The following is a 20814-nucleotide window of genomic DNA, read 5'->3' on the forward strand; positions in this document are numbered from 1 at the left end:
AGGTTTTTTTTTTCGGGTTCTTTTCAAAACAACGCAGGAATAGACGTCTCACATGGGGACTTCCGCCCACAGCTCCAGACCGGAAGTGCGCCTGGCGCGCCACCACCACACCGTGACGTAACAGCGATGAGTTTGTGTATACTCGATCAGGCTCAAAATTTAAGAATAATAACTGTTCCATCAGGCTGCACAGACTATTCAAAGAGTTCCAGCTAACAGAAGTACCTCGCAGGCCTACGAGTGTAAAAGCCGGGCTCATTTAGTAATCTGTACACTGTATGTTCGAGAAATGTGGCCCCATGGCAGCTGAAACGTCCACTGCAAAGTATCTTGCTGGCCTCCGCCTGTGCGGTCTGGCAGCTAGTGACGAAAAATGGTCTTGTTCCACCATTGTAATTCACGGACATCCTCTGCAGAGGCATTGAGAATCATTTTCATCCCACTGGAACTGCCCCCAAAGTCTAGAAAATACATTGATATCCGAGTTCGGCGAGTCTCCAGATGACTGACAATTCTGTCCTGGAAAACATCACTCATATGGGTTAAACGAGTCTTATCCATTTTATATAAAGCAGTGTCACTTTGCGAAAAAGCACAGCGTACGCACTACTCCGCAGCTACGGCCGTTTCTTTGGTAACCTGTTAAGCGTCACGTAACAAATCTTGTAACGTGGCACTTAATGGGTTACTAAACCTAAAACTACACTGCCAGTGGAGAGCTTCTAAAAGAGATTATAGTCAAAGCTGTAGTCAGCTCAGCTTAGCTGCCCCTCTGCAATCCTGTGACAAGAAAGGTGGCTGAACCTTCTGCAGAAGCCAGTAACCACAGTCCAGAGTTACAGCAAACAATGCTTTCACCAGCCTCATTCATGTGATATGACCAGGTGATTAATGCATAAACTCTTCAGAGAACATGTCTTTCTTACCTGGTGGATCTGTGAGGGAGACATAGTGCCGGGTGCAGTAATTGTGGAGGACAACACACGCCCGGAGTGTACTGCAGAACCCTTCCGGACCTGTCAAGACACCTGAAGCAGTGGCGTAGCAAGGAATTTTGTTAATTCAGTATTTACTGTTAGTGATGACTATATGAAGTTTATGCAGCCCCCAGAACCCTTTGGCACTCCTGTCTATTTACTGCTCCTCGAAGTCCCTTTTTTTATATGCGTTTTCCATTGCCTGCATTTCCAATTTGACTATACCGTAGTTCATAGTTTGTGTGATCCCACTTTCAGCGTATATGTTGTGCTGAGGTGCAATCCAAAGGCACCAAAGCCAAGAACAAGTCAGGCCCAGTAATTATGCAACTTTCACTGAACTGTCGGACGAAGAGGAGCGATCATAAGTATGGCTGTCTAACATGCTGAAGCAACACTATATGTTCTCGGATTCCAGCTAGTACTGCACGATGCTGGAAACCGAACTTCTCTTCCAAGATAGCCTTTATAGGGAGTCTGCTACAGCCAGGCACATAGCCAGGCGGGTAAAGGAGGGGAAAGGGGAGGTGCCAGCAAAACTGGAGGACTTTGAAGAGGACCCAGATCAGGCTACCTGGGCCTTCTCCCTGGATATGTGCCTAGCTCCAACTAGTTTCTTGGTCTCCAAGTGGGAACAGTGTTAACTGCACCCTTTTACCATGAGGGTAGAGAAATAAAAAAGGGACAAAAACAAAAAAAAGAACTGTTTTTGTTTTATGCCGCACATGCAGAAAGGAGAGAAGGTAGTTCTTAGGAAATTTCAGAACACGTTTTAACTCCCAAACTCAGACTCTGCTGACGCTACTGACCGGAAGCGGGACTTCAATATCCCGAATGTCCTCTCTATAACTTGACACGTCTTGGTGAGGCACATGTTCTAGGCTTCTTTGCCCTCTTCCTCCTTCGGCTTGCGAAATGGCGTCATCAGTCATGGCTGCAGGGGGTAGCCTGCCTCCCCTAAAATATTAAAAATAATATGAGATATCACGTAAAACCATGCATAAGTAATACAATAGATATGACTGCTTGGGGTTTGGGCTTGCAAACAAAGCGCTCCAGCAATACCTGAACTGGTAACCAAAGGGTTGCAAGTTCGTCTCCCAAGCTCTGCCGGTTTCGACATGAACGGGCATTTTGTTTGCTTGGATTTGTAGATCAATACTCCGAGGGGCACCTACAACTTCCAGGACGGCAGACCTGCAGCGCTCGCCCAAAATTCCCCACTACAGCTGCAATACATTTCCAGACTTGAACAGAAGGAAGCACACTACAGTAGATAACGAGAAGAGATTCATGGAAGAAAGCTGTATCGGTTTAAGCTTAATTCCTTCCTAACTTTTTAGTGGCCACACGAGTAGCACAAAGGAAATGACTGGCTTGCTTTGTCCTGGTTTAACTTATTATATATTTAACTAAGTACCTATCTAGGAGTTACACCGAAATTTGCAAGCTGGCTCAAACCTTTGCCAAGATCCAAATGCAAAAAAGGCTGGATACCAAGAGGCTACAAAGCATATGGTCGTTCAGCCTGTCAACTATTAAATACTGATATGAAATGCAAATTAAAATATACCTACCCAGCAACCAGCCATCGGGCATGCCCCCAGCCTCGAACCTCTCCGGCAAGTCGCAGTTGCGCCACATAAAACTGTCATGCGTGCTCCCCGGCCACTTCACAGTGAGCTGTGTGATTTCGTTCGACGCATTGCAGACCGCTTGCACATTCAGGGAGTCGTAGCCTTTCCTGTTTCGGCAGATGTTCTGGTCCTTCTTCGCAATCTTGAGGGCGATGTGCGTGCCGTCGATGCACCCCAGCACCTTGGGGAATCCATTGATTTCCGCAAAGCCTATAGATTAAAACAACGAAGTGTTCAACATTCTGTGAAGCAGTGGACATCTTGGATATTTTATTTACCACATTAAAATATATACAAAAATTGGTCTATCAAAGAGATGACCTCTAAATACTTCTACCTCAATTAAAGCACTATCGCACCCATTTAAACACTACTACCCCCAAAAAAAAAGAAGGTTTTTTTTTTCTTCTTGTTTTTTTTTTTTGGGGGGGGGGGGCAAAGGGTGCTTTTGTTAGTTGTCATGGGCATTGCATGAACAATGCATTGCTGACTGAGACTCTCGGCGACCATTCCACACAATGCCATTGCTCACGTCAATCTATACAACTTTGTTCGCGTCAATGAAAGTTACACTCACTAGGGTCATGCGGGAGGCAATCACTTGATCGTATGACGTTTTAGCGAACGCCCACGTTCCCCCCGATTAAAGCTGATCAGGCTGAGTAAACGCGCTAATAATTCGCACTGAAATAAAATAACAGGGGTAACTAACGAGCACGACATTAAGGAAACACTTACCGCGTGCATGAGGTTTGGAAATTGAAGTTAAATTGGAAATACGAGTAAAAAAATGGTTCATTACATCGAAGGGTGGACCTATATCGCGTGAGGAGAGTATGCTCATATGAATCGTGAATAGATGTAAATGTTAAATAGAGGAGGAGTGCGTGTCAAACGACACATTTCGCATTATACGAACATCCTTTTTTCTGAAGGATAGGTAATTTATTTAGGTTGGACAGGGTTGTAGTGCTCCACACCAAGCTACAGTATTTTAATGGGGGTTCCAAAAGAGCTTTATATATAAGCAATTTTAAACGACAATGCAGTATATTTTTAAACTGGCACGATTTACCAAGCACTTTTGAAATTTTTTTTTTCAGCTATATTGATAATGTGATAATTCCAAGACATGTGGTTGTTAAAATGAACTCCAAAATTTTTCACATTTTGAATTAGTTCAAATACAGAGGGGCGAAGAACAATATTAAATGTGGAACTAACATTTCTATTCTTAGGTCTAAAAGGGCCGCCTTACATTTGCTCATATTATTTTCTAACGAGTTTACTATACTCCATTCATATAGCTTCTGTAATGTGACGTTGGTTACATACACCAGTTCCTGTATTTCAGTGCCTGAAAAATTAATCTACTATCATCAGCATAAACGATGAAAGAGGGGGTCCTACTGATGTTAAAAATATCATAAATCTCATGTATATACAAGTGAAACAAACGAGGGCCTATCAGAGCTGGAGCTGGGCCTGGAGCTAAAACAACCTATCAGAGCTGGAGCACTTTGTGGTGCTCCAGCTCTGATAGGTTGAACGGAAAATTTTGACCATTTATTATAACACATTGCTCCCGAAATTTAAGATATGATTTTATAATACGAGTGCTACGCCACGGATTCCATAACATTCGAGCTTTTTTACCAGAGTTATATGGTTGATACGGTCAAGCGCTTTAGAATGATCTATAAAACCACCTAAAATTATTTTTTTTCTTCGAAAGACTTCAAAATTAGCTCCTTCTGTTGTAACAGTGCCAATTCCTTTGATCAACTATTGCGAAAACCGAACTGAGGGTCTGTTTTATTGGAGATTTTTTTACGGAACCTTGTAAATCTATTAGGAATAATTTTTTCAATGCGTTTCCAAAACACATGTAATATTGATATAGATCTATAGATTGAAAATGCGTTTTTGTTTCCGCCTTTAAACAAAAAAATAACTTTTGCGATCTTAATTTTTATAGGAAATACACCACTAGACAATTAGGCATTCATAACTTGTGTTCAAATTGGTGTCAAGACATATAATACATACTTAATTGGCTTGATTAGGACATCATCTATATCAGAGGAGTTACTGTTTTTAAAGGAAGACATTGTGGAAACACTTGTTTGTCTGTTGGAAAGAAAAATGTAGTGTTTATTTCTAGATTTCATAAAGGCAATTCATAAAGGAGTATGAATGATACTTACAAGATTTATTAGATACATGTTAAAAGCTTCTGCGAGAGCTTTTCCTTGTAATGTTACACCTTCTTTTGTTATTTCTTGTACGGCTGACTCACAGGGACCACGTTTTAACACTTGGTTTAACTGTTTTGATACCAGATCTGTTCTCTGCATACAGCCCTTACAGAAATGTCATATCTGGACCTATATTAAAAAGTACAGATATGGATATATAAGGAATTGGGCAGATATGGCCAGATATGCATACTCAGGCCATATCTGGACTGATAAAGCCATATCTGCCCAATTCCTTATATACCCATATCTGCCCAATTCCTTATATACCCATATCTGCCCAATTCCTTATATGCAATATATGGACTGCTTTATATGATCCCGTGTTTGGGCCTGGCAAATAGGGTATCCACCCCATATAAAGCAATTTTCATGTCATGCTCCTTCTAGCATCACATGAAAATTATTGCCATGGGGCAGGTACCATACTTTCCAGGTCCAGACATGGGATCATATAATGCATTTCTATGAATATCCACATAATATACATTTTACTGCTGTCCCACACTGCCAAACGTGTGTTTACGTAGATATATCTACAGAATAGGCCACTGACCAATCCTTATTGGTCTGGTTCGGAATCTGTCATTCAGACAAATATGTATGCTACAAATATAGAATGCAGGCGATCGCTAGTTAGGAAACATTGTAACATATCATTCGACGTCGGAAAGTAAACAGCCCTTTGGCGGGATTGGTTGTCGAGGGAGCAGACCGAGAATATGGTTTGCAAAAAAAGTTTTATTTATAAAAGCGCCAAAACTCTAAACAAGTACTTCCCCCATTCAAGAAAAAATGATAAGAAACAAAACTGTAATACAGCACGGACAAACATTAAAATGGACTAAAAATGTAATAGCACAAAGACACATATTAAAATAAAACAAACGAAAGGCAAAAATTAAGCTGTAAACTATACGAAAGTTTCAAAGTCGTTGATTCCTACTCACAGAGTCACAGTCCTGAATCAACTTTTCGGTCGAGCACAGCAGTTTTGACAAGGGTTTGCTTGCTAGCCTCGTCGTTGAAGTCCTTCCTTGCACCGTGTGATATTCAAAGCCCCCAGTCGCTCCTCGCTGGCCTTGTTTTTTCGTTTGGTCGCCAAATCATCCCGTGTAATTAACACGTCGCACACACACACGCACAGACACCGTTGTTCGCAAGAAGCAATACAAGATGAAAGGGTCATTACTGCTCCTTGAACACGACGAGGTCACCACTGTCTCCCGGACTAGCAAAATGACGAGGGCATCATATCTTTAACTAAAACCTCATAAAAATAAAAAATAAAATAATGAACACATAGAAAACGAAAACAAAAGGACAAAATCATGAGAAGAAAAAATTAAATAATGAACACAGAAGTAGAAATAATAAAAACACGAAGGACTTACACAGACAGCCACATTCGTTCAGTTAACAATGACGTTTAATTCTGATAAAAAATATTCCTGCTGCGCTAAAATCACCAATATGGTGTGTAAACTAGGCCACCTAGAGCAAAGCAGGAATATTTGTGATCATAATCAAATGTCATTGCGCACTCAAAGTGTGGCTACCTGCGTAAGTCCTTCGTATTACTACTCTTCTGAATTCCGTGTTCATTAATTATTGTGGCTGCTTGGGACCAGGCCGAACTTGGTGGTGCTTTTTCCATTCTGACCTTAGTTCGGACACCTTCGTACTCATAAAAAAAAACCACTAGCTTCTCTACATAATCCCACTCCTCAAAAAAAAAAAAAATTGTGTGTATGTTTATACAGTCAGAAGTTAGCTTGCCTCAGTGGGCGTCTGCTGTCTCAACTGTAGAGTAATTTAGCCAGCGCGGTACAACCGCTAGCCTGGGGTCTTTAACGCGCACCACGCAGTAGTGATACACAACCGCACGCCGGTACGATGCTCATCCAGATCGAAACGATCAGGGGCGGGGATCCACTCCTTCTCCTTGCTTCCCTTGAGGCACTGACAAATAAAAATCAAAGGTTGGGTCAATTATGTTAACGCAATATACTTCAAACACGTAGCATAAGTGCTGGCAAGATATTTGCTGCCGTCAATCTACAGGGTGAAACAAGGAGACGGTAGGCTCTTTAAATCGACCGGAAAATTCTGTTTCTTAATCTATCGCGCTACGACTTTGTGCAGCGTTGCCCACAGATGGTGCATTTTTTTTGTAAAATTTGCAAAGAGCGAACTTACCTGAGGAAAAAGTAAAGAAAGAAAAAGGCTTAGCTCCTATGGAAACTCAGTGACGCCACCGGTCTGCAAACAACACGGCGCCGTTTCGCACGGGACACAAGAGATGGCGCAACGAACGCCACCAACGAACGAGCATACGGCGCCGAAAGCCAGCGTCTTTAGCAGACAATCTTTTCGACTCAAAAGCGACGCGCGTTCCGCAGGCCGGCGACAGTCGCAGAAACAAAAACAGGCGCGGTAACAACGAGGAACTACAGTTCCTTGTCTGCTAAATACGCTGGCTCTCGGCGCCGTATGCTCGTTCGTTGGCGGCGTTCGTTGCGCCATCTCTTGTGTCCCGTGCGAAACGGCGCGGTGTTGTTTGAAGACCGGTGGCGTCGCTGAGTTTCCATAGGAGCGAAGCCTTTTTCTTTCTTTACTTTTTCCTCAGGTAAGTTCGCTCTTTGCAAATTTTACAAAAAAAATGCACCATCTGTGGGCAACGCTGCACAAAGTCGCAGCGCGACAGGTTAAGAAACCAAATTTTCCGGTAGATTTAAAGAGCCTACCGTCTCCTTGTTTCACCCTGTAGATAAGCTTGTAAATTTACATGCTAAATAACAAGTAACTTAAAAGTTGAAATATATTTCGATGGAACTACAAAGCCGAAGACTATCTCTGCAAATATAGTGCTATCTAGTACACCCTAATTGAGTAGAATCGGATTGCAGCGTCCCGCTTACAAAGACTGGAGCAAAACAAGTATAGACTCTGCCGTGCCACTACAACAGAAACAATGGTATTGTGATCTCGTGGAGATCAGAGTTCGGAAAAATTGTGACAGGCTTTGGTACGACAAATATGTCAATGTCATTATTCATCTTTGCATATTCTACGGTGACAGTGCAAGGAAACAATCACACACCAGATACTCAGAAAGACAAGCACACGCGCTGAACGTATAACTCTTGTGTATTCGACTACTTCATTCTCCTCTTCAACGTCTAGGTGGACATTCCAGATCGTGATAAGCAGAAGAAATAGCACGAAATACAAGAAAAAAAGCGAAAGACAAGACATTACAACTTACACCATTCGCTCAAGGCGGTACCACACGAAAAACAGGGATGGTGTGAGGTATGTCTAAAACTATATACTTACACTGAACAATATATAGATACCAAAAACTGGCGAGACACTACCTTAATTGAGGACATGCATGTACATTTCCCTAGAAGCTTGTAATTAATACTTGAAAGCCTAAAAAAAAGGCGGCAGTAGGAAGCTAATAAATGCTTCACCATTTAAAGCAGCCTGAGTGTTTCTGGAGGTGTGAAATTCGTTACACGTGCGTTGGATTATACGAAACACACTCTACAGCAAATGATCTTTAGAGCTCGACATTTCGCGAGGAATGAATGCCAGCGTCAAAAATTATTTCTCGGGCACAAATTCTTGCGATCGGAAGTGGTATGCTATGCATTAATCACCATGGGGTGAATTCATCGCGGCACCAATTTTTGGCAATTTTTTTCTGGGCACGAACTGCGAAAATGAAGGCGTCCGCAGACGACTGGGGCGGCGAAAGCTACGGACTTGCTCGATCAATCAATCGCTGTTTTTGTCCGCTCCAGCTTACAGCACGCAAGTACGGAGAGTGGCGTCGGCAATGGAGGGGCACTGCGCTCTTCCAGACATTCTAGCTTACCAGTAAACAATACGGTGGAAGGAGGAAATCAACCCCACCCCCACCCCCAATCCGTCTCACAAAGAGTTCCGCAGCAACTGATCGACCTTAAGCGAGTAGACAGCCTCTGCATCGAGGAAAAAAGAAAAACAGCCTCGCATAACACCATTCGCGCACAATTAGTAATACTGGTAAAAGCAAGCAATCTACAGACAATAACAAGCATTTTGAACGCAGGATATAATCTAGCCCAGACGAACAAAACACGAACTTACTTCGATCCCGTGCCATGATCTTGGCTGTTGAGCAGATTTGACGAAGTTCCACGTCCCACAGTCGCTTCCGTCTTTGTCGGACACATTTGAAACTACGGCAAACTCCACGCATCACCACTAACCGGGTAATTGGACCGTTAGCCGGCCGTGAACACAGGCATTCAAACGCACACGGCCGGCGAAACGTGCGAAACATAGGCCGTTGCTTCGATGAGATTGTATTCGTATCTTCAACACGTTTGAAATAAAACGATCAGCAAACCGGATTATAAAACTTATAAAAGACACAGCAATAATGAAATATTGCACATGTCAATTTCGCCACAATATTATGAATAAGTCCTGAACATGTTGCAAAATAATAAATACGAAACTAAGCCTACAATGGTAAAAAATTAATTCAGCAAACATGCAACCCTCTAGAAAAGGAGGAGGGGTCATCCGGGCGGCGGTAGCGTAGCGAGTTGACGCTCTGGTCTCCTGAGCTTAGGGTCGTTGTTCCAATCGCGCTAAGCGGTCTTTGTTTTCCTACACTTTTTTTCATTTTAATGTTTTTCTCACCTTTTTAGATTCGTTCTTATTATTTTAAATATTTTTTTCTCCCCTGTTTGTATTCATTTTTAATTTTTTAATTTTTTTTACTCACCTTTTTGCATTATTTTGTATTATTTTGTATTATTTTGTATTATTTTGTATTATTTTGTATTATTCTGTATTATTTTTTTCTCACCTCTTTGTATCAGTTTTTATTTTAAATATTTTTTCTAATCTTTTTGTATTACTTTTTATAATTTTAAATATTTTTCTCTCACCTTTTTTAATTCGTTTTTAGTATTTTAAAATTTTTCTCACCTTTGTGTATTAGTTTTTATTATTTTAAATATTTTCTATGTTTATGCTGTCGTTGGCAACAATCACGGTAACAATCACGCAGAAGGTTAAAATAAAAGTGCGAGCCCACACTTGAATTGATGCAATTCAGAAAACCTGGCCCTCTTGTTTTGCCGGGATGATTCGCTCCCTCTGTGCTAATAGGTGGGTCAGTGTAGTAGGCAAACAGCGCAAGTCCTTTCAACGAAGAAATTAAATTAATAATAACGGGTACATTTAGAACAAAATGGGAAAATGTAAGTAATAAAACTGCCACAGTGATGAAGCCAAAGTTTTTCATGAAAGCGGTCCATCTTCACCCACTATTGAAACAAAACTACCGCCATTTTAAGGCAGTAATTTAGTTAAACTCATAGCTCATAAGCACATCTCTTAATTTTCTGACTTCCGGAAAGTAGTATTTAATTTTGTTCTGGTAGATCAGCGCTATCCCCCGCGTGCCGCCAGGTCTTACTTATACAGGTTGCGCTCCACAGTTTTAGTTATTGTTAGGCCTAAACACTTTTTTATTCCTGAGATTGAAGTACAGTGCGGATAATGAAACTAGCTTTCAGAAATGCTATCGTTCGGAATTGTGAAATTTATTTTTCGTAGTGTCAAGGGGTCACATTCACAAACCCAGCAGTGTGTACATCCACAACGCATTGGTGTTTCTCGCTTTTTTTACTAAAGAAAAAAAGCTTTTATATTCGCATTCCTCTGGTACGGTATGTCGTATAGCATAAGCTATTAAAGAGACAGATATCGTTTGGCTATGTGAACATTAAAACTATTTCTCTTAGATGATCGTAACTACCACATAAAACAGTCGATTCCTGCCCTAAATAGCACATTTTCTCACTAGATTAAAATCACCAATAAAATGATGCCTCAGGAGATTTAGGTACCTCTCGTAGCGTCATAAGTACTAAACACATCTCATACTTTTCTAGTTTCTGGAAGGTAATGTTTATTATTGTTTTGTAGCTCAAAGCGCGTGCTCAATCATGCCACGTCTTTTTTCTTTTTTCATTCGAGGCTCCGCTATACCGTTTTTATTTTTTATCAGAGCCAAACACGTGTGTATAACGCCAGACCTTAAGTTTAGTACATCAAATTAAACTAACTTCCTGAAAAAAGTGTCGTTCGGCGTTGTAAAATTTAATTTTCGTGGCATAGGGGGTCAGATTCTTAAATCCTGGACTGCAAATTTTCCTCACGGCATTGTTTTTTTCTTTCGCGTTTTCGCGATAAAACACGTCAGCCTTGCCATGGTGGGATCAAATACGCCAGCGTCAGCAGTCATTTACAAAGGATTGATAAACGCAAACATTTCCACTCGCTACATATGAATCGCCGCAGTTCGTCGGAATCTCAATGACGTGACTGCATAGTGAAAAAGGCAAAAAAAGAAATAGAACAATGCCGGTCAGTAAACGGAAGTTCCCGGGGCTCGTCAGCCTGCGAACAGCAAAGCACCGATGCCGGCCAGTCACTGAACTTCCATGTAAGTACTGCCCATCAAAGACAGCAAAACACCGGTGCCGGCCAGTTACTGAACTTCCGTAAATACCGGCCATCAAAGACAGCAAAATACCGATGCCGGCCAGTTACTGGAACCTCCATGGAAAGACTAGCCAGCAAAGACAGCAAAAACCCGATGCCGGCCAGTCACTGTAACTTCTACGGCTGGACTGGCCAATGAGCAGGACGAAACCCCGACGCCGGCCGGGGCCGGTAGCCCCCCGGTGCCCATGGCCAGGCGCTGCCATCCTGTTACCATGGGCGGGCCGGCGTAGTCCCGATGTACCGATACCGTCCGACGCGGAGTGCTACCTGCATCTACATGTTGACTGGCACCATATAGTGCCATATACAGGAGTATCAGGCATCCTATACTGTTATATTCGCGACTCCAGCAAAACGGACGCCACCAAGCGGGAAAACCGGGAACCAGCCGGACCAGGTCGCTCCGCGCCCCTCCGCGTCTCCGATGGCTTTCGCGGAAGCGTGTTGTCGGCGCGGTGGCAAACAGTGTAATTTTACGAAGGTCCGAAAATTTCTTAAGTTTGCCTGAGTATTCATTAGTGTGGTGAAGCCTCAGTAGATTGTTTCCTTCCATCATGTGTTTGAAAGCCCGTTTACTCCACAACACACGGTCGCGTGCTTTCGATTTCTTGGATGGAAAGGAATCACGGAAAAAGGTTTTGATTACTTGTCTGTCTCTAATCACACTCAAAGTGACGACCACTTGATAACTGATAAGTGGTTTCTCTTTAAGGATGTAGAGCAGTGGACTGAGGACGAAAGACGAGGCATTTCACTGGAGAGAACACCAATGTTGCAGTCAAGTGAATGGGAAGGTTCGATAGCTGCTTTTCTTGAGTTTGGTTGTGTTTGATTAGCTTCAAGTTTGAGCCACCCACGCCCGTCGGTGCGTTGGCTATTCACTTTGGCTGCTTTTCGCCGAAAAAGACTCTGGACCACACTGAAGGAGTTTGGGCTGATTTCGCAGTTACTTGATTCAGGAAAACCTGCTCGCTGCATATGATGAATGAGGGAAATGATCTGTTTTCAAAAGGTGGGGGACGAGTCTCGCAACGTTAGAAGCTGTCACGGCATTTTGATCTATCGCGCCTCCCAATATTTATATTATACCCCCGTCGAAGCCAGCAGCAATATACGTCTACGTTGCTCAGGTTGACCGGCCAGAAAAAAAATACTCATTGTCTCCGTTCAGGATTCGAAGCAAAGTTCAATGCAGAGAGGTTCTGCGTGAATCTCCGATGAAGACTCTTCAGTTTGTCTCCGTGCTGCCGGCTAGAACCATTTGGCTAAGTTTCAGTAGTATCTCTCAGTCTGTCAAATATACTTTTATTCAGCAGTTCACCTAATAGCTAGTCAACTCAGCTCATATTTCAACCCGAATATACTAATATCGCTTTAGTGGGACCCCCATAGTACGTATTATAATACATAACCCGCTCGTCAAAATGACTTCTCGATTGCTACTAAAACCTGAATTGGAATACGCGTATCAGCTGCTTAGTGGGGCGCCGGCGGGTTAACATGGTCCTTGGCTCAAGAAGCGCTTGCTTAATTTTCATAATTTTCCTGCGGCCTGTGTTGTTCGCCTAGCAGACGACTGGAGCTGTTTCTTAAACGCGGATACGCACAAAAGCTCGATTTCGCGGACAGATGAGTCGCATGGTCGAGGCATGCGAGTCAGCTGAAAACTACTCTCGGCGGAACAATTCTGTAGTCATCGCCGCTTTTCTTAGATGATCAAAACGGATTAGTATCTTACCGTCTCTCCGGAACCTATAGTTTCGGTTTTGAACGAAATCTCCGAAACGAAAGTTCGACATGAAAAGAATAAAAAACACCGGAAAAAACAAAACTATGCTTTGCAAGTGTATGTGCACCGGCTACACTTAACCGTCTCAGTTCAAATACCGGTAAAATTGGGCATTACACAAAAGAAAACCTGTTAAATTGAACGCGCCACCTGTTCAGGCGGCCCGGCCGAGCCGACGCGACCTGGACCAACGTTACTAAAACACTCAGTTGGGAAACTCGCCGTCGAAACCTGGGCCGCTGGCGTCCACCGAGACAGAGCTAAATGCGGTATCAGCGCCACTCTTTTTCGTTTGTCTGTACTATGGTCACCTCGAGCTTTTTGAAAGCCTGTTTTTTGCGTAAAAACAAACGGAAAAGACTCTTTTTGTATGAAATTTATTGGAGTTTAGTACCAAATGATGGGCGCGTGATGTTTTTATCATCTTTAGTTCGCAAGGTTTTGCGGAACAATTAATATTGTTTTTATAAAACCATGCCTCAGCGGGCCTTTCAGGTAGCGCGTCCCGACCTAGGTGCATTTTAACTTCAGTAGTTCAACGCGGGGGATCACCCCTGTCAAAGCCAAAAATAGAAGTCACGTTTCTCGAGTGGCCGCTGCGGGAGAAATGGTGGCGTTGTGTTCGTCATTAGCTCGGTGCTCGGAGACAGATTGGGGCCATTTTTTTAGGGCTGTCTCTATGGGAGTTTCCCAACTGAGTGTTTCAGTAACGTTGGCCTGGACTCAGCAGCCATTTTTGTTTGGTGGTGGCGCCCCCTATAGGTCGCTGGAGTCGCGAATATGGCAGCCACTGGCACCATATATGGCAATATATGACCGTATATGTCTACTTATATGCCCATATACGGCCCTATATTAAACATATCTGGGCCATATATGACATTTCTGTAAGGGAGGTCTCACTAAATAAAATATTAAAATATAATTGTTTAGTTTGACGAAGAACCTTATTCACTGTATTTCTGCATTTTTTTTGAAAAGAGCAAGATCTTCGGGAGTTCTTGTATTAAGAAATGTACCATACCCCCTGTTTATTCTTTTTATTAATCAACTTTAAGCATTTTATAGTTACCCATGGCTTGCGGTTTTTTTAGCTTGCTTTAATTGCCTATATGGAAAAGTGTTTTCGTATATCTTCTTGAAAATATCTAAAAATTCATTATATGCTTCATCAGCAGGTGTAACGAAAAAACCGAGTCCCTATTCGTACTTGAAACAGCTTCACGAAACTTTTCTAACGAGGCGAAGTTTATGCTTTGGATCCTAATAGTCTTGCTGTTTTAATTCTCAAACTCAATTTTCTGGTTCGGTATATTATTTATCAACATGAACGCAGGGTGAATGACGACTCAAACTATATTCTAGAACGCCAGCATCTTGATTTGTCACGAACACATCAAGCAATGTGGACGATGACAATGTGACACGAGTAGGAGAATTTATAAAATTTCAAAAGTTATTTGATGTAAGTAGAATAAGAAAGTCGTCTCTGACTCATGATTCTTCGAGTAAGTTTATATTTAGGTCTCCACCAACAAACAGTTTACAACTCTCCCTATTTGCAAAACAAACAAAAAAAAGTTATTCTAAAAACTTTAAAAAGGATTTAAACATTTCCACCTAATGGACGATAGAAAACCGAGTAAATACACAGTCTTTTCTTCTGATGCAGAGTATCTCGTAGTTGCGAGTCATGGTGGTGTAGTCCGGAACAACCTCAAGGTCAGAAAATTTACTTTGAAACGAGACACCTCCAACTCGTTCGTAATCTCAATTTAAATTTGCAAAAAAAAAATTCAATAATTACAGACTTTCAGTTTGGTTTTCGCGAAGGCCGATCAACGGAATTGCCATTGTTACAACAGAAGAAGCTAATTTTGAAGTCTTTCGAGGGAAAAAATAGTTTTAGGTGTTTTTATAGATTATTCTAAAGCGTTTGATCGTATCGATCATATTACTCTCATTAAAAAAAAAAAAACTCGAATGTTATGGAGTCCGTGGTGTAACACTCGATATTATAAAATCACATCTTAAATTTCGGCAGCAATGTGTTTTAAAAAATGGTCAAAATTCTACCGTTCAACATATCAGATCAGGAGTACTACAAAGTAGCATCTTAGGTGCTCTTTTATTTAACTTGTAAATAAATGACATCGTTAACATCAGTAGAACCCCCTCTTTCATCATTTATGCTGATGATACTAGCTTTTTTTTTCAGGCACTGAAATACAGGAACTGGTGTATGAAACACCACACTACAGAAGCTATATGAATGGCGTGTATTAAACTCGTTAGAAATTAATATGAGCAAAAGCAAGGCGGTTCTTTTCCGACCTAAGAATAGAAATGTTACTTCCAATTTTAATATTGTTCTTGGCCTCTCTCAATTTGAACTCACTCAAAATGTGAAAACGCTTGGAGTTTATTTTAACAACCACATGTCTTGGAATGATCATATTATCAATATAGCTAAAAAACTTTCAAAAAATGCTGGGAGAATTGTACCAGTTTAAAAATATACTGCCTTGTCGTTTAACACTGCTCATATATAAAGCTCTTTTTGAACCTCTTTTAATTTACTATAGCTTGGTATGGAGCACTACAAGCCAGTCCAACCTAAACAAATTACGTATTCTTCAATAAAAGGCTGTCCGCATTATAAGAAATGTCTTTTGACACACACACTCCTGCCCTATTTAAAGAGCTGCATCTAACATCCATTCTTGATTCATATGAGTTCACTCTCCTCACACTATATAGATCCACCCTCTGATGTAATGAACCATTTTTTAGTTGTATTTCAAATTTAACTCCCATTCTTAAACCTTATGGCATTAGGGAAAGGGAGCGCTGGAAAATTTTATTAAATCGCACCAACTATGGGTTTCAAATGTTAAGCTTATAATTTTACTTTTGCGTTTTTGCTTAAACCAATGTTTTTTCGCCTTCCGTGGGGAGACGTATCATCAGGTGAACGGGTGTCCGATGGGGAGCCCGGTATCCGTCAGTGTTGCCAATCTCGTTATGGAGCATATTGAGGAGAAAGTGCTGAAAAAAGTTCTGTTCCCGGTCAAATTTTACCGCCGCTATGTGGATGACACTTTCGTCATTTTAGATAAAAGTCATGCTAATGATTTCCACCGGGAGCTAAACAGTGTTCACCCCGCGATACAGTTTTCTTGCGAGGCAGAACAGCAGGGCAAATTGCCCTTCCTAGATGTATCTGTAATAAGGACAGGCGAGCCGAACCACAGGATTGAAACGGGGGTGTACCGCAAACCATGTGAAACAGATAATTTTTTGGATTTTTTGTCCCATCACCCAGTGCAACACAAGAAATCAGTAGTGCGATCGTTTGTACAGAGATCAAATACCGTGTCATCTAATGAGCTCCATGGCGCAAATGAGATGACTCATTTACAGGGAGCTTTGGTGAAACGTCACTACCCGAGGCGTTTTGTTGACGAGGTCAAAAACAAAATGAAACAAAATGTGGAACCGTGCGAAAGGGAAAGAGATAAGAATGTTGTGTGCATCCCCTATGTCAAAGGAGTCTCCGAACCTCTTAGTCGCGCTTTGAGGCCCCTTGGCATCCGAACTGTTTTCAAGCCATACAGAACTATTGGAAATTCCGTTTCCAAACCAAAGGACCCAACCCCGGAGAACGTCCAAAGAGGCGTTATCTACAAGATCCCCTGCAGTGACTGCCCAGCGTCCTACATTGGTGAAACCGGACGGAGGAGAGATACCAGACTCAAAGAACACAAGCGTGACGTCACGTACACATCCCACGCGACGCGACTGAAGACTGAACTGGTGGACCATGCTTGGACAAGGGGGCATTCTTTCGACTTTCCGGCCGCGACGACCTTGGCGAGAGAGGACAGATGGGGGCCCCGAAAGCTTCTAGAATCGTGGTTTCTTCGCAGGGACACATCCGTGTGCAACGAAAACCGCGGCCCTCTCCACAAAGCTTACACGGACATTCGTGATAAATAGCGTTGTGTTTAGGTTGAACCCTGCATTTGCTGTGTAACTACTGATGATGCCTCCCGCATGGGAGGCGAAACGTCTAATGAAGTTGTTTTTTCTGTTATGTCAAGTCGGTGTACTTATTTTAATTATGACGTCTCCCGGCTTTTGGAGTATTTTTGCATAATCTTCCGCTTGTCTTAAATAAAGTTGAAAAACAAAATTTGTCAAACATTGAAAAGCTACATCGAAATGAAATTCGAGAACCTTGTTTTCACAAATAAAAAATAAATTGTCTTTGTGAGCTGTAAATGCATCCGTTTTATATATTTTTGTTTCCTGTATACATCCAGTCACTAGATGCTGTCGTTCTTCGTTCTTTGGATAAGAGGTCAAATCCTTCGTCTAGCAGAAAATAGAGTATATAAGTGTTTTCTTATTTTTTTTTATTTTTTCCCATGTCGCTGTCTGCTTGTTTTCCCCTGGTTGCTGTTGTTTGTTACCGTATGCCAAATGTAAGGCTGCAGAGGCCTTGTGAAGTGAAAACTGTTTGACTTTTTGCCTCTGCAGCCCCCATCACTATTTGATGATGATGTAAATAAAATTGATTGATTGATTGATTGAAATAGAAATGATAATATCTAGGTAATACAAGAGAACCCAGTCAACAATATACCATGTTTCAGTTAGCATAATATTATGAAATGAAATTTGAAAAGATTCAAATAGCATCATTAGGCTGTCGCCTTTATTCCTAGCAGATTGCACCTTTAGATGAAATGAACTTATCTTAGTTCTACGACCCTCATTAAAAAAAAGATTCAACTGATCAAGCGTTACAACAGCAAGGTTTTCTGCCATAACAAGGCACACACAGGAAAAAAATCCACGACGAATCAGACGAAATCTGTCATACTAATTCAAACTACGTCAAATGAAGTTCAAATAATAATTAGAAACTTAAAAGAACGATGCCACTGAAGATGATAGAATAAAATATCTACCTATACAGCAGACCGCGAGCATTATGGGTCCCATTTTGTCCCATATAATAAATATGATGCTTGAGTCTGGTGATTTTCCCGAAGAATTTAAAATAGCCAAACAGACCACTTTGTATAAGGGAGGAGGAGAGGAAAATATTAATGATTATAGGCCGATGACGGTTTTTTCCAGTATGCTTAAAAATGTTTGAGCGCATTATCAATGACAAGCTGAAGATTTTTTTCAGAAGCCCCAAATATTAACGTAGGCTCAATACGGATTTCCGGAGGATAGGTATCCAAACAAGCACTAATTGATATAAAGGATAAAGTTGTTGAAAACATTGAAAACACATAATATTCACTCTTGGTGTATTTTTTACTATAAAACAGCGTTTGATACTGTGCAACACGATATTCTATTGGAAAAACTTGAAAGTTACAGTGTGCGAGCAGTTGCGCTGAGACTACTAAAAACTTATCTTTCAGATTGTTATAAATATGTACCTGTAAATGGTCATTCATCTAAGAAAGTGAAAATACGACATGGCGTTCCTCAAGGCTCCATTTAAGACCATGTATTATTCCTCGAGTACGTTAATGACATTACGGCAATACCAGGTTCCCCAGAACTAATAATGTACGCAGATGACACAAACATAATATTTGCTGGTGCGACGAAAAGATACACCGAAAAGTTGGCTAATGAATATCTTTCAAAATTATAAAAATGGTTGCAAAAAAGTGTCTACAATTAAATTCTAATAAAACAGAGTACATAATTTTTAAACTAGCAAAAAGCAAGACTACAGTCTCATTAGCATAATATACGAGGGCACCATATTGGATTAGATGTCAGAACAAAAACTCTTGGGCGTAAGGTTTGCTGATGACCTGCATGGAATTGTCAATTAAACAAACAAAGGGCTGATTTATCCCAGGTAGCAAGTGCATTTATAGAATACAAAATTTTATACCTACCTAAAACGCACATTATATTATTCCTTATTCTGCTCCGAAATTAGTTAGGGTATTCTGGTCTGGGGGAACGACGACAGCGTCAAATTATAACAAAATTATCCTTTTGCAGAAAAAATATATTATGAATATGTGAAAATTATAAAGGGGGCATCAAACATTTAAGGGACACAACCACTTTTCATCAAATATAATATGATTAAGGCAGACCAAGTAAGTAACTTCAGACTTTCACTATGGATACATATAAACTGACTTTATACCACACCAGCAAAAAGCCTAAGTGTATATCTCTTAGAAATACAAAGCGAAAGATGCCGGCCATAGGAACCAACTGTGGTCAACTATGGCTTTCAAACAACTAAAACTCTAAATAGAACGGATCTGAACATTAACTTTAACAACACGTTTCCTTGTTATAAATGGGATTGAGGAAGTTTATTGGTTGGCAGGGAAATCACGTTTTCATTCGGATGGTGTACTGCCCCTATCAAAAAACTCATTTGTATAGAAGGTTCTTTGTCTAATAAACACATACGAATCATACAAGATATATAACAATATATAAGAACCATATAAGAACTATATTCGATATAAAAGAACATATAAGAAACACATAAGAAATTTGTGAGAAGTTTATTTTAAGTTTCTTATATGGTTCTTATATATTCTTATATATAGTATGATTCATATGTCTTTATTGGCCTCAAGAAGTTCCTCATACGAATGGCTTTATCACTAGGGGCACTAATAACATAATCACGAGGTATACCTAACTTCAAAAATATGTTTTCATTGTTCATCTGAACTTGCTGTTGGTGCTGAGATGTCGGAGGTACATACAATTGCATTATAGTTATTTGTTCATTGTTTCCGGCTTCGGTTTTTCCCGACCAACACTTACTGACATTTATAGTTATTTTTTTACCAAATGAATGTAGTTTTATTTCTTGTTTCTTTGACTTGTTTTTCTCTTCTTTTTTAATTGTATAATGCTTTGCAGAATTTGTTATTATATAACTCTTTCGAGCTGCTGAACTTTAGGGGGCAGATGCTCTGTAAGGCACACCTCGGCCTTCTACGTCGCGAACCAACGAAACAAATAAAATTTAAAAAAATCATCTTTTGTGCCTTATATTTCGACAGCGTAATGTACCCCAGGTAGCACCGAGTTCTGGGCCAAAACTTGGCTTTTGACTGGGAGTTTAGGGCATTGAAAAGCCCGAAGAAGCCAAAGTAGAGCCAAACCTCACCTCCCTTGGCAATAGTCTGGGTATTTTGGCCCTAATTCGCCAAACTAATGCCAAAGTTAGGCTTCACTTTTTGATAGTTCGGCTGTCATCTGGCACCTTCGGGCCAAAATTGCCGCAGATATGCCAGAGTTAGGCTTACTACCTTGTAGTTCGGTTGACATCTGGCATCTTTGGGCCCAAGTCGCCAAACAAGTGCCAAAGTTTGGCTTCGCTTCCCGATAGTTCGGCTGTCATCTGGCATCTTTGGGCCAAAGTTGCCAAACAAGTGCCAAAGTTAGGCTTCGCTTCCCGATAGTTCGGCTGTCATTTGGCAGCTACGGGTCAAAGTCGCCAAACAAGTGCCAAAGTTACGCTTCGCTTCCCGATAGTTCGGCTGTCATCTGGAAGC

The 20814-nt window shown here is 41.1% G+C and overlaps 1 protein-coding gene and 1 pseudogene across 2 annotated transcripts in view; one reads left to right on the forward strand and one right to left on the reverse strand.

The window, feature by feature from the left end:
• Positions 1-20814, forward strand: part of LOC8025400 (neuropeptide Y receptor type 2) — a 1264215-nt gene that overhangs the window by 991528 nt on the left and 251873 nt on the right. The window lies entirely within an intron of this gene.
• On the reverse strand, positions 889-17911 carry LOC115325153 (annotated as a pseudogene).

This window comes from Ixodes scapularis, unplaced genomic scaffold (genome assembly GCF_016920785.2).
Source record: "Ixodes scapularis isolate PalLabHiFi unplaced genomic scaffold, ASM1692078v2 PGA_scaffold9__187_contigs__length_104089568, whole genome shotgun sequence".
NCBI lineage: Eukaryota > Metazoa > Arthropoda > Arachnida > Ixodida > Ixodidae > Ixodes > Ixodes scapularis.